Consider the following 10,998-nt stretch of genomic DNA (forward strand, 5'->3'; position numbering starts at 1 on the left):
TATGAGTTCCCATTGCCTCTTGGAAACTATCCCAGAACTTCGAAGTGAAAATACTTCCGCGGTCTGAACTGATCTCGTTCGGAATGCCATGGAGTGACACAATTCTGGAGATATACAAGTTTGCTAATTGACTAGCAGTGATTGTCTCTTTGACTGGCAGAAAGTGAGCAACCTTCGAGAATTGGTCGATGACGACAAAGATAGCATCGTTACCTTTCTGAGACTTGGGAAGGCCAGTGACGAAGTCCATTTGGATCTTATCCCACTTCCATTCAGGAATGGGAAGCGGTTGTAGAAGTCCAGCCAGTTTCTGATGTTCTGCTTTGACGCGACGACAAACGTCACATTCTTCAATATATCAAGCAATGTCCTGCTTCATCTTAGACCACCAGTACTTCTGATGGATGCCTAGATACATCTTGGTACTTCCTGGATGAATAGAGAGAGGGGTGTCATGCGCTTCTTTCATCACCTTCTCTGTCATAAGCTCAAATCAGGGTACCACAATGCAATCTTTGAAGTATAAGGTTCCATCCTCACCAAGTGAAAAATCTCTGGATTTCTCTAAGGCAAGATCCTTTTTCATCAAATCAACGTGAGCATCTCTAGCTTGAGCAGACTTAATTGCTTTCAGAAGAGTTGGTTCCAGGACAAGGTTATTCAGAGAACCCTATGGAACTAGTTGAAGGTTTATCTTGCATAGCTCTTCATAAAGGCGGGGTTGAGCTTTGTAGACCATGTGATTATTGCAATAAGACTTGCGGCTCAGGGCATCGGCCATTACATTAGCCTTGCTAGGGGTATAGGATATACCGCTGTTGTAGCCAGCAATAGCTTCCATCCATCGCTGCTCACGGAGCTTCAGATCCGGCTGAGTAAACAGGTACTTCAGACTCCGATGATCGGTGAAGATCTCGCAACGAGTACTGAGAAGGTACTGTCGCCGTAGCTTCAGTGCAAAGATAACCGCAGCGAGCTCGAGGTCGTGAACTAGGTAGTTCTCTTCATGAGGACACACTTGACGGGAGGCATTAGCAATCACTCTGCGCTCTTGCATTAGGACACAACCTAATCCTTGTCGTGAAGCGTCGCAATAGATGACGAAGTCTTTGCGAGAATCAGGGGGAGCAAGCACTGGGGCAGATGTCAGCTTGTCCTTGAGTGCCTGGAAACTTTCCTGACATTTGTCTGTCCAATCGAACTTAACGCCCTTGTGAAGCAGATTGGTCAGTGCCTTGGCGATCTTGGAGAAGTTCTCGACAAAGCGGCGGCAATAGCTGGCTAGTCCGAGAAAGCTTATGACTTGCTTGACAGTCTTCGGAGGGGTCCAGTCAAGAATAGCCTGAACTTGCTCTGGGTTGACAGCAATACCATCCTTGGAGATGACATGACCAAGGTAGGTGACTTCGGGTAACCAGAATTCACACTTGGAATACTTGGCATAAAGTTGATGTTCTCGAAGCTTCTCTAGAACAAGTCGAAGATGTTCAGCATGTTCTTCTTTGTTCTTCGAATATACCAGGATATCATCCAGATAGACTACGACAAACTTGTCGAGGTAATCCATGAATATGAAGTTCATCAGACGAGAGAATGTGGCTGGAGCATTGGTCAAGCCGAAAGACATGACGGTGTACTCGTAAGAACCATAACGAGTGACGAAGGCGGTCTTTGGAATATCCTCTTCACGAACACGGATCTGGTGGTAACCCAACCTCAAGTCGAGTTTAGAGAATATCGACGAACCAGCCAGTTGATCATACAGATCATTGATCCAAGGAAGGGGATATTTGTTCTGAATTGTAGCTTGGTTGATAGGACAGTAGTCTTGGACCAAATGATTCGTTCCATCCTTCTTCTTCACAAAGAGAGAAGGTGCTCCCCAAGCAGAGGAACTTGGACGAATAAAACCACTGCGAAGAGATTTGTCTATTTCCTCCTTAAGTTCAAGGAGTTCATGAGGCGGCATCTTGTAGGGTCGTTTGGCGATAGGAACGGTGCCTGGTTTCAAGTCGATGACGAACTCGACAGCCCGAGCAGGGGGTATTCCTGGAAGTTCTTCTGGAAAGACGTCTTGGAAGTCACGAACGACTGGAATCTTTTCAATTCCCTCAAGAGGTGCTGCGTTCAACGCATTCAAGACATAAAGTCGTGCTTCAGCGTTTTGAACCAGACGAGCATTGTAGCTTACCATCTCATCTGAAGGGTGCAGAAGGTGGATGGTTTTAGTGGCGCAAACGATAGAAGCCGTATGTGCTTTCAACCAATCCATTCCCAGAATGAGGTCAATATTGGAAGACTTCAGAATAATGGGAGAGGCATGGGACTCTAATCCTTCAATCTCAATGACGACGTTGTGGCTAACCATGGTGGTTCGACATTGGCCCGCGGGGGTGTTTACCACTAATGGAATGTGCATCTCTTCGTATTTAATGCCATGCATGAATGCAAAATCTTCTGATATGAAAGAATGCGATGCTCCTGTATCGAATAAAACAGCAGCTGGTACTGAATTAACAAGGAGAGTACCCATCACAGTAGCAGGCTGGTCTTGAGCATCATTCAGATCAATGTTGTTAGCCTGCCCACGACCATAAGGCCTGGCATTGTTGTTGCGGGGCTGATTGTTTCCACGGGCATTAGAAGGTAGAGCCAGTTGATTCTGATTGTGAGGACAGTTCCTGGAGCGGTGACCTGGAAGGCCACACTTGAAGCACAGACCATCATTGGGATTGGGAGCAGGAGCTCGAGGTGGTACAGTTCGAAGAGGCTGCCTCTGCGGGGGTGGAGGCAGACGCGGTACGGCATAAGACTGTCTTGGTGCAGGTGCAATTGGACGATACATGCTATGGGGAATCCATATCCGACGCTTTTGCGCTGACGGGCCCGAAGATGAGCCAGCGTCACGGTTGCGCCTGAGGGATCCCTGGTGTTCCTGAAGACCAGTCTCAACCTGAATAGCCTTGTTCACCAAAGTGGCGAAATCAGCAAAGTCATGAACGAGCAGTGCTAGCTTGATATCCGGGTGAAGTCCGTCATGAAACTTCTCTTGCTTACGAGCATCAGTTGCAATGTCTTCTTCAGCATAACGTGACAAGTCCAGAAATTCCCGCTGATAAGAATCTGCAGTCTTATTGCCTTGGGTGAGGTTGTGGAACTCGCGCTTCTTCTTGTCCATGATTCCCTGAGGAATAAAACAAGCACGGAAGGCAGCTTGGAAATCCGGCCAAGTGATGACCGTTCCAGCAGGTAGGGTACGCCTGTGACTGTCCCACCATTGAGCAGCGGGACCCTTCAGAAAGAATGATGCAAAGGTGACATAGCTAGCAAGGGCCACACTAGCAGACTCCATTTCATACGTGATGTTGCGGAGCCAGTCATCAGCATCAAGGGGCTGAGTTGAGCTGCGGTAAATAGTTGGGTTGAGGCGCATGAAGTCCTGGAGAGTTACTCGGGCTGGCTGCTGATTCGTATTCGGATGAGGAAACTGAGCCAGCATTCCTTCCATGAACTGGCGGTTCATCTCAAATTGTTGTATCATTCCGGCAAAGCATTCGGGTGGTGGTGGATCGTTGGCACCACGGCCACGACCAGCGGGTCTAACCATCCTGCTAACATGTAACAGGGGTAGTTCAGCATCGAGCATTTGTAAATACCAAGGATCATTCATGATGAAACATGCATAATGAAAGAGGTACGATGGATACCACTTAGTAGTCAACACGACAGTGTGTGCACTACTCAAAATACTATTCTAAGGAATAACTATGGCTTATCCAACTTTGGGGTGAATGTGGTCACGGGATCCTAATGTTAGAGTTAGTAAACTCGTTTAACCCGAATGGAAGAGAGATTAGAGTCCCAGAGTATAGACGAGGAGTAAAAGATCCTAATACCACCCAATGGGGACGTGGGCTCGTAAGACACACAGCCAGTGTTAGTAAAAGTTTTTCAGTGACTAGACACAACTTCGCCAAGGAGTTGGAAAGGGGGCTACCTACAGGCAGTCGGCTCTGATACCAACTTGTGGCGACCTCGATTCAATCATACACTAATCATACACGCAAATGTGTAGGATCAAGATCAAGGACTCACAGGAAGATATCACAACACAACTCTAGACACAAATTAAAATAATACAAGCTTTATATTACAAGCCATGGGCCTCGAGGGCTCGAATACATAAGCTCGAATACACAAGAGTCAGCGGAAGCAACAATATCTGAGTACAGACATATGTTAAATAAGTTTGCCTTAAGAAGGCCAACACAAAAGCATCTACGATCGAAAAGGCAAGGCCTCCTTCCTGGGAGCCTCCTAACTACTCCTGGTCGTCAACGGTCTCCACGTAGTAGTAGGCATCGACAGTGGCATCTTGCTCCTGGGCTCCGACATCTGGTTGCATCAACCGGAAAGAAGAAGAAGAAAGGGGAAAAGGGGGGAGCAAAGCAACCGTGAGTACTCATCCAAAGTACTCGCAAGCAAGGATCTACACTACATATGCATTGATATCAATGAAATGGGCTGTATCTGTGGACTGGACTGCAGAATGCCAGAAGAGAAAGGGAAAGCCTAGCCTATCAAAGACTAGCATCTTCAAGCGTCTTGCAGCATCAGAAGAGATAAGAGTAGCATAAAGTAAAGTAGTAGTAGTGTTATCAACCTCGGCCAGAGATCCTTCCTCGACTCCCTGCGAGAAAGCAATCCCATAGCCATACTATCCAATTATCACCTCAAGTATCCAGTTCTAGTTGTATCGATCGGGATACAACTCCAAGTGTCTGTTACCGTAGGACAGGCTATCGATAATTGTTTTCTTCTGCAGGGGTGCACCAACTTACCCACCACGCTCGATTAACTCCGGCCGGACACACTTTCCTGGGTCATGCCCAGCCTCGGCCAAACAATACGCCGCAACCCGACCTAGGCTTAATAGAGAGGTCAGCACGCCAGACTAAACCTATGCCCCCAGGGGTCTTGGGCCATCGCCATGGGAACTCCTGCACGTTGCGAGGGTGGCCGGTGAGCAGACCTAGCTACCTCCTTAAAAAGGCAGGTGCTTATGCAGTCCAACCCGTCGCGCGCCTCTCAGTCGCATGACGTCTATTAAGCTTCGGCTGATGCATACGATGTAGAACGCCCATACTATGCCCATGTGATGGCTAGTGCTATCAGGCCAGAGGCCCCTCGGATCAAATATCCAAATCGTAGTGGATTAGGAACGCGCGGTAACAAGCAGAGACTCACGAAAGATGTGACCTCGTTGCCCCTCTCGAGGACTTGCGGCAAGGGCTAGGAATGCCCGGCCACACCTCGTAATTATCTCGCGGGCACCCTCCAGGTCAACCCGTCTCCACTTCACTCGCGGGTACCCCTCAGGGTCGACCCGCCTTTCCAAGTAACAGTTGTAAAGTCCAAGTATCCGTGTGTCCAAACATCAAGGGGAAAACCCGAGGAATCACCCCCGTTGAATTCCACTCGATGTAATCATCAAGGTGAATGTAAGAGGAACCACCCTCGAGGTTCACACTTGAGCGGTTCCACGACAGTCGTATCGAAAGTGGTTAAGGAGAAAATCACCCTCGATGACCACGACCGAATAGCTACACTACAGAGATCTCATCAGGAGTGATGTATGAGGTTCCACCCTCGTCACTCGATGGTAACTCTGCAGAGTCGAGCAACAAAAGGGGTGTGATGTGATGTGAGGTGTCGGGCTCTGGTCGTCGATCACGTTGATCGAGTCGTCGATGATGAAGCAGGGGCAACATGGACCAGGTGGGGGTCACTGATGGATCACTAACCAACCTATACTAAGCAGTTTAGGATAAGCAGGTTACAAAAGTAGGCTATGCATCAGAATAGGCGCAAACAATAACAGTAGCAAAATCTAATGCAAGCATGAGAGAATGGAATGGGCGATATCGGGATGATCAAAGGGGGACTTGCCTGGAAGATCTGCTGAGAAGGAAGAAGGGTCGTTGTCGACGTAGTCGATCATAGCGGCAGCATCAGTCTCGGGGTCTACCGGAGAGAAGAGGGGGAAGAAACAGTAAATACAGAGCAAACAATACATCACAAGGCATAACATGGCAATATGCAGCGCTAGGAGTGTTCTAACGTAGTGCTGCACGATACAGGTGATGGGGGATTCAACCGGGAAGGTATTCCCGGTTCCGGACCTGTGTCAGACAAATGACCGGAGGAGGAATGTTCCTTGTTCAGATAGTTAGAGCATCTGACAGGTAAACAGACTGCGTATTCGGATTCGTTGGGTTTTTCTGAGCAACTTTCATGTAGAAAAGATTTTCATCCGAGTTACAGTTTATTTACTACGAATTTCTAAAGATTAAAGTATTTTCTGGAATTATTATTATTAACAGAAATTCATTATGACGTCAGCATGATGTCAGGGTGAGGTAAGCATTCAAGTGACCCGCTGACTGGTCAAACTGACTAGTGGGTCCCACCTGTCATTCACAGTGGGTCAACCTGGAGTTAAATTCAACTAATTAGGTTAATTAGCAGGGGGGCCATCTGTCGGCGACTAAACTAATTAGTAGAACAGTTTAAATCAAATTAGTTTAATTAAACATGGGGGGCAGATGTCAGCGATTGGGGGTTGCCCAGTCAGCACGGTTGACTGGTCAAACGAGTCAACGGGGGCTCAGCGGGTCAACTGGGGGCCACAGTCAGCGACTGCGGGGGCGGCCCTGGGCGGTGCCACATAGGCGGGGCGCCGGAGAGAGCTCCGGCGAGCCTCTCCCATGGTGGCTCATCGCCGGAGACGGCCAAAAAACGAGCACAAGGCTCCGTTTGACATCCGGCCAGGTGCGTTCGAACGTCCGCGGCAGCGCGCGTCGGGCGGCGGTCGTTGCGTGAGTAGGGGAGGACGGGATTGACGGCGGTGGCGAGCACGGGCGGAGGCGGCGTTCGGGGCCTCGTCGGGATCGTGCTACGAGGCGCCAGAGAGCGCGTGCGATGGTGCGTTCGGACACGCGAGTCGAGCAGCGACGACTGGTGGTGGTGACGACCGCCGAGGGGCACTATGGCGACGGCGGCGAGCTCGCGAGCGGCGGCCGGCATCGGGACTCGTTGTGGCGGTGCTAGGGGCACATGAGGGGGGTGTGCGTGTGTGCGTTGTGCTCCTGGGAGCACCAGGAGCACGATGGTGGCCTCGGGTGACCACGACAGCTACCACAGCGCCGGCAACGAGTTCAACAGCGGACCAAAGCTCTGGCAATGGTACGGCAGCGTCGACCGCAAGCTACGGCGAAAAGCAGGCGGCCAGAGGGAGAAGAAGAGAGGGGAATGCTCACCGAGCGGCTAAGAAAAGCCCTCGACAGGTTAGGAGCAGCAGAGCGGAGCCGATCAGCGGCGGCGGTGCGTCGGGATCCGAGGAGGAAGAAGGCGGCTTGCCGGCGATGCAGGGCTCCTCGTCCCTCGTACGTGGTCGAGGAAGAAGTGGCCGACATCGGCGAGCCCAGAGGACGAGACGAAGAGACGAATGGGGCGCAGTGGTCGTGTGGACGACGGAGAACGGCGGCGATGGTGCTCGGGCATCGATGGGGAACGAGGGGGAGAGGAGTTGAGCGCCTGATGGATCTAGGAGGAGGGCATGCGAGTGGGGGAGTGGGGGTGGCGGTAGGTGAGGGGGGACTCGAGGCGTCCAGGGCGGCGACCTTATCCCCTCGCGGGGGCGTCGTCGGCGAGGTGGTTCGGTGGCGAGCGCGCCCGCGGTCACTCGAACAGGAAGGCGACCGGGGGAGCGTGGGAGGCTGGGCTGGTTCGATGGGCCAAGGCTCGGGCCAGGCACTGTGCACTTGGCCCAGTGCATAGTGGCCTGTGCTCTTTCTCTTTCCTTTTTTCCTTTTTTAACTTTTGCTTTTTCTTTTAACAACTTTCTGTTATAGCTATTTTAGGCCATTTAGACACTTTGCAAAAATGTTGGTTCACCACCAATATTACCAGAAGAATACTTTCCACATGATGAACATTTTAGTTTTCATGTTTGAGCATTTTTGAATTTCACACATAATTTGAAATTGAATTCAACTAGAATTTGAAATGGAATATTGATCAAAGTGACTAAGCACTATTATAGCAAAATGATTAGCTTGATCTCAGGGATTACTGTAGCATCATTACACCTAGGTGTTACAATTGACCCCCTGGGTGGCGTGAAACTTTCACATGGGGCCTGGGGCCACCTTCCATTCAGATAAGGGCAGGGCAAAGGATCAAATCTGACAGTCAGTACGTCGATCTCCTGCCTAGGATCCAAGCTCATCTTGTGCCACTACATGTGGTACTCACCTCCGCATATGCCGATGTTTCCATGGCCACACACCTCACCATATTGTGCTGGCTTGTTGGGCGTTCCACCTCATGGCACTTCTTTTAACGCCTCCGCTTGCCAAATCAACTACGAATAGACAAGATGTAAGCATCCTCAACTTTTATACTCAATCATGGCTTGACTACTCTCTGGCTTGACTACTCGCTGCATCAACAATGAACTACTTGATCATTCTTGCGATATAAAGTTTCTGTAAAACTGCATCAATTCCATTGTTTTCATTTAACTATGTATCTATCCAAGCATATACTAATTATTCACTAAAACAATCCCATGTTATTAATCTTAAAAAAGAGAAGATCCAGAAATTCTATTTGGTAAGGCTGATTTTAGCGCTGTGACGCCCGGATAATTAAGCTATAGTAATCCCAAGTTAATGGTGCCACATCACCAATCTTATTGTTGCTAATCCTTGGTTGATCCAAATCGCAATCCAAATTCAAGTTCAAACTAAAGTCCAAAATTCAGATTTCTCAAACATGCAAACTAAAATGTTCAAAGGGTGGAAAATAATCCCTGGATATTTGTCATGTTGGAACCAACCTCTTTTGAATTCCCAAAATGCCCCTGGGAATTAATTTTTGGTCCAACAGCAATTAAATTGGCCTTTTCAATTTCTAAAAATGGTTAGACAACTCCTTTTGACCCCATGCTTTTTGTTCCATCTCAATATATTGTGTTAGATTTATGTGCCAAGTTTTGTTCAAAACAAAACTCATTTGGTACAAAAATAAAATGCAAAAGGAAAAGAGAAAATGGAAAACAAAATAGAAAAGGAAAAGGACCTAATCTACTAGGCGGTTTGGCCCATCTAACTAAACAACCAGGCCGGGCCACCCTGGCGATCCCTCCCCTCTCCCCTGTTCACGCGATCGGGTCGCTACAGGGGCAGGTCGCCCCGGACCACCTCGCCGGCGCCGACGCCGGGAGGGGATAAGGACGCACGCCCCGACCCCCTCGATCCCATCCCTCCCACTCGCTCACCACTCCACCCTTCTCCGCCCTCTCGGCCTCCCTTCCTCCGCCCCAGATCCCCTTCGGCTCCTCGCCCGACGCGTTCGTCGCCGCCCGCCTCAGGCCACCGTGGCCACCGGCCACCCCTCGTCTCTCCAGCCTGCCTTCAAGCGTCACCGCGTTCGCCTACGTCGACCTCGCCCGCTGGATCGGGACGGAGCGCACCACAGTGTCACCTCGTTCGCCCCGGCCGTCGATCTTCTCCAACGCCGGCCACCACGAGCCCTCCCGAGCCCACTCGAGCACACCTGCAGGACCACGGTGAGCACGCGGTCTTCCCCCCTCGCCCGCTAGCTCGATCCCGCGCACGTAGCTCACACCCCTTCGTCGTGCCCGAGCTCATCGCAGCGGTGGTGCTCGCCGCCGTGGTCACGACTCGTGGAGCTCGTTGCCGACCACCCCGTCGTGCTCAGCGCCTCCGCCCGCTTCCCCGCCCTCGCTGCTCCACGCTGCTGCCGCTGTCGCCGGCCTGCACTGCCGTTGCTCGCCTGCACCGCCCGTTGCCGAACCGTGCGCGTCGCTGCTGCCTGCTGCTGTTTGCATCGGCCTGCTACGCTGCTGTCACTACTGCTACTACTCGCTACCGCTACCCCTTCCCCTACACCATGCCCGTGGGAGACCGCAACCGCGCCCTTGCATCGCCATGCCCCGTAGCTGTGCGACCCCGCCACCACCATCGTCTCACGTTCATTGCGTCGTACCGCCCCGCTCCAGTCTGTCGCTGCCCGCCCGGCGCTGGCCACGCCTCCCGCCGCTCCCGTGAAGCCCGCGCCCTTCCCTACTGTCCGTGGCCGACACGTCCTCTATGCGTTAGCCGCCGTGGCCGCACTCAGCCGCCGCCAACCCCGCAGCCTGCGCCTCGCGCCCGCTTGCCTCCTGCTGCTAACCGCCGATGCCGCCTGCAGCTCGTCTGAGATCCTGCTCGCGCCCATCCGATTGCCGCCGATCCCGCCACCGCTGTTGTTGCTCCACCACCACCCGCTAGCCCAGCAGCGCTGCCGCCTGCTGCTGGCATCGCCGCGCCTCGCCATGCCCCTGCCGCTGCCGTTGCCGGCCGCCAGGGCCGCTCGCCCGTGCCCCGGGTTCGCCCAGCGGAGCGCCGCGCCCGCGCCCGTTTAGCTGGCTGCCCCAATTGGCCCTTTAGGCCACTGCCAGGGGGCCATGCCCTTGTTAATTAAAAAAGGGAATTAAAATAATATTAAAAAGAAAAATAATTATTTAATTAGTTAATTAATTAACATCACTTAATTAGCCTAATGAACTAGGTTAGCTAATTAAATCTGCTTAATTAAACCATATCAATGACAGGGGGCCCACATGTAAGCTTGACCCAGTCAACAGCCATGTTGACCGCTGATGTCAGCTGACGTCATGATGATGTCTGCTACCTCTTGAGCACTGCCTTGGTTTTCCCTTGAAGAGGAAAGGGTGATGCAGCAAAGTAGCGTAAGTATTTCCCTCAGTTTTTGAGAACCAAGGTATCAATCCAGTAGGAGGCTACGCGCGAGTCCCTCGCACCTACACAAAACAAATAAATCCTCGCAACCAACGCGATAAGGGGTTGTCAATCCCTTCACGGTCACTTACAAGAGTGAGATCTGATAGGATAATATTTTTGGTATTTT

Source organism: Triticum aestivum, chromosome 6D, assembly GCF_018294505.1.
Source record: "Triticum aestivum cultivar Chinese Spring chromosome 6D, IWGSC CS RefSeq v2.1, whole genome shotgun sequence".
NCBI lineage: Eukaryota > Viridiplantae > Streptophyta > Magnoliopsida > Poales > Poaceae > Triticum > Triticum aestivum.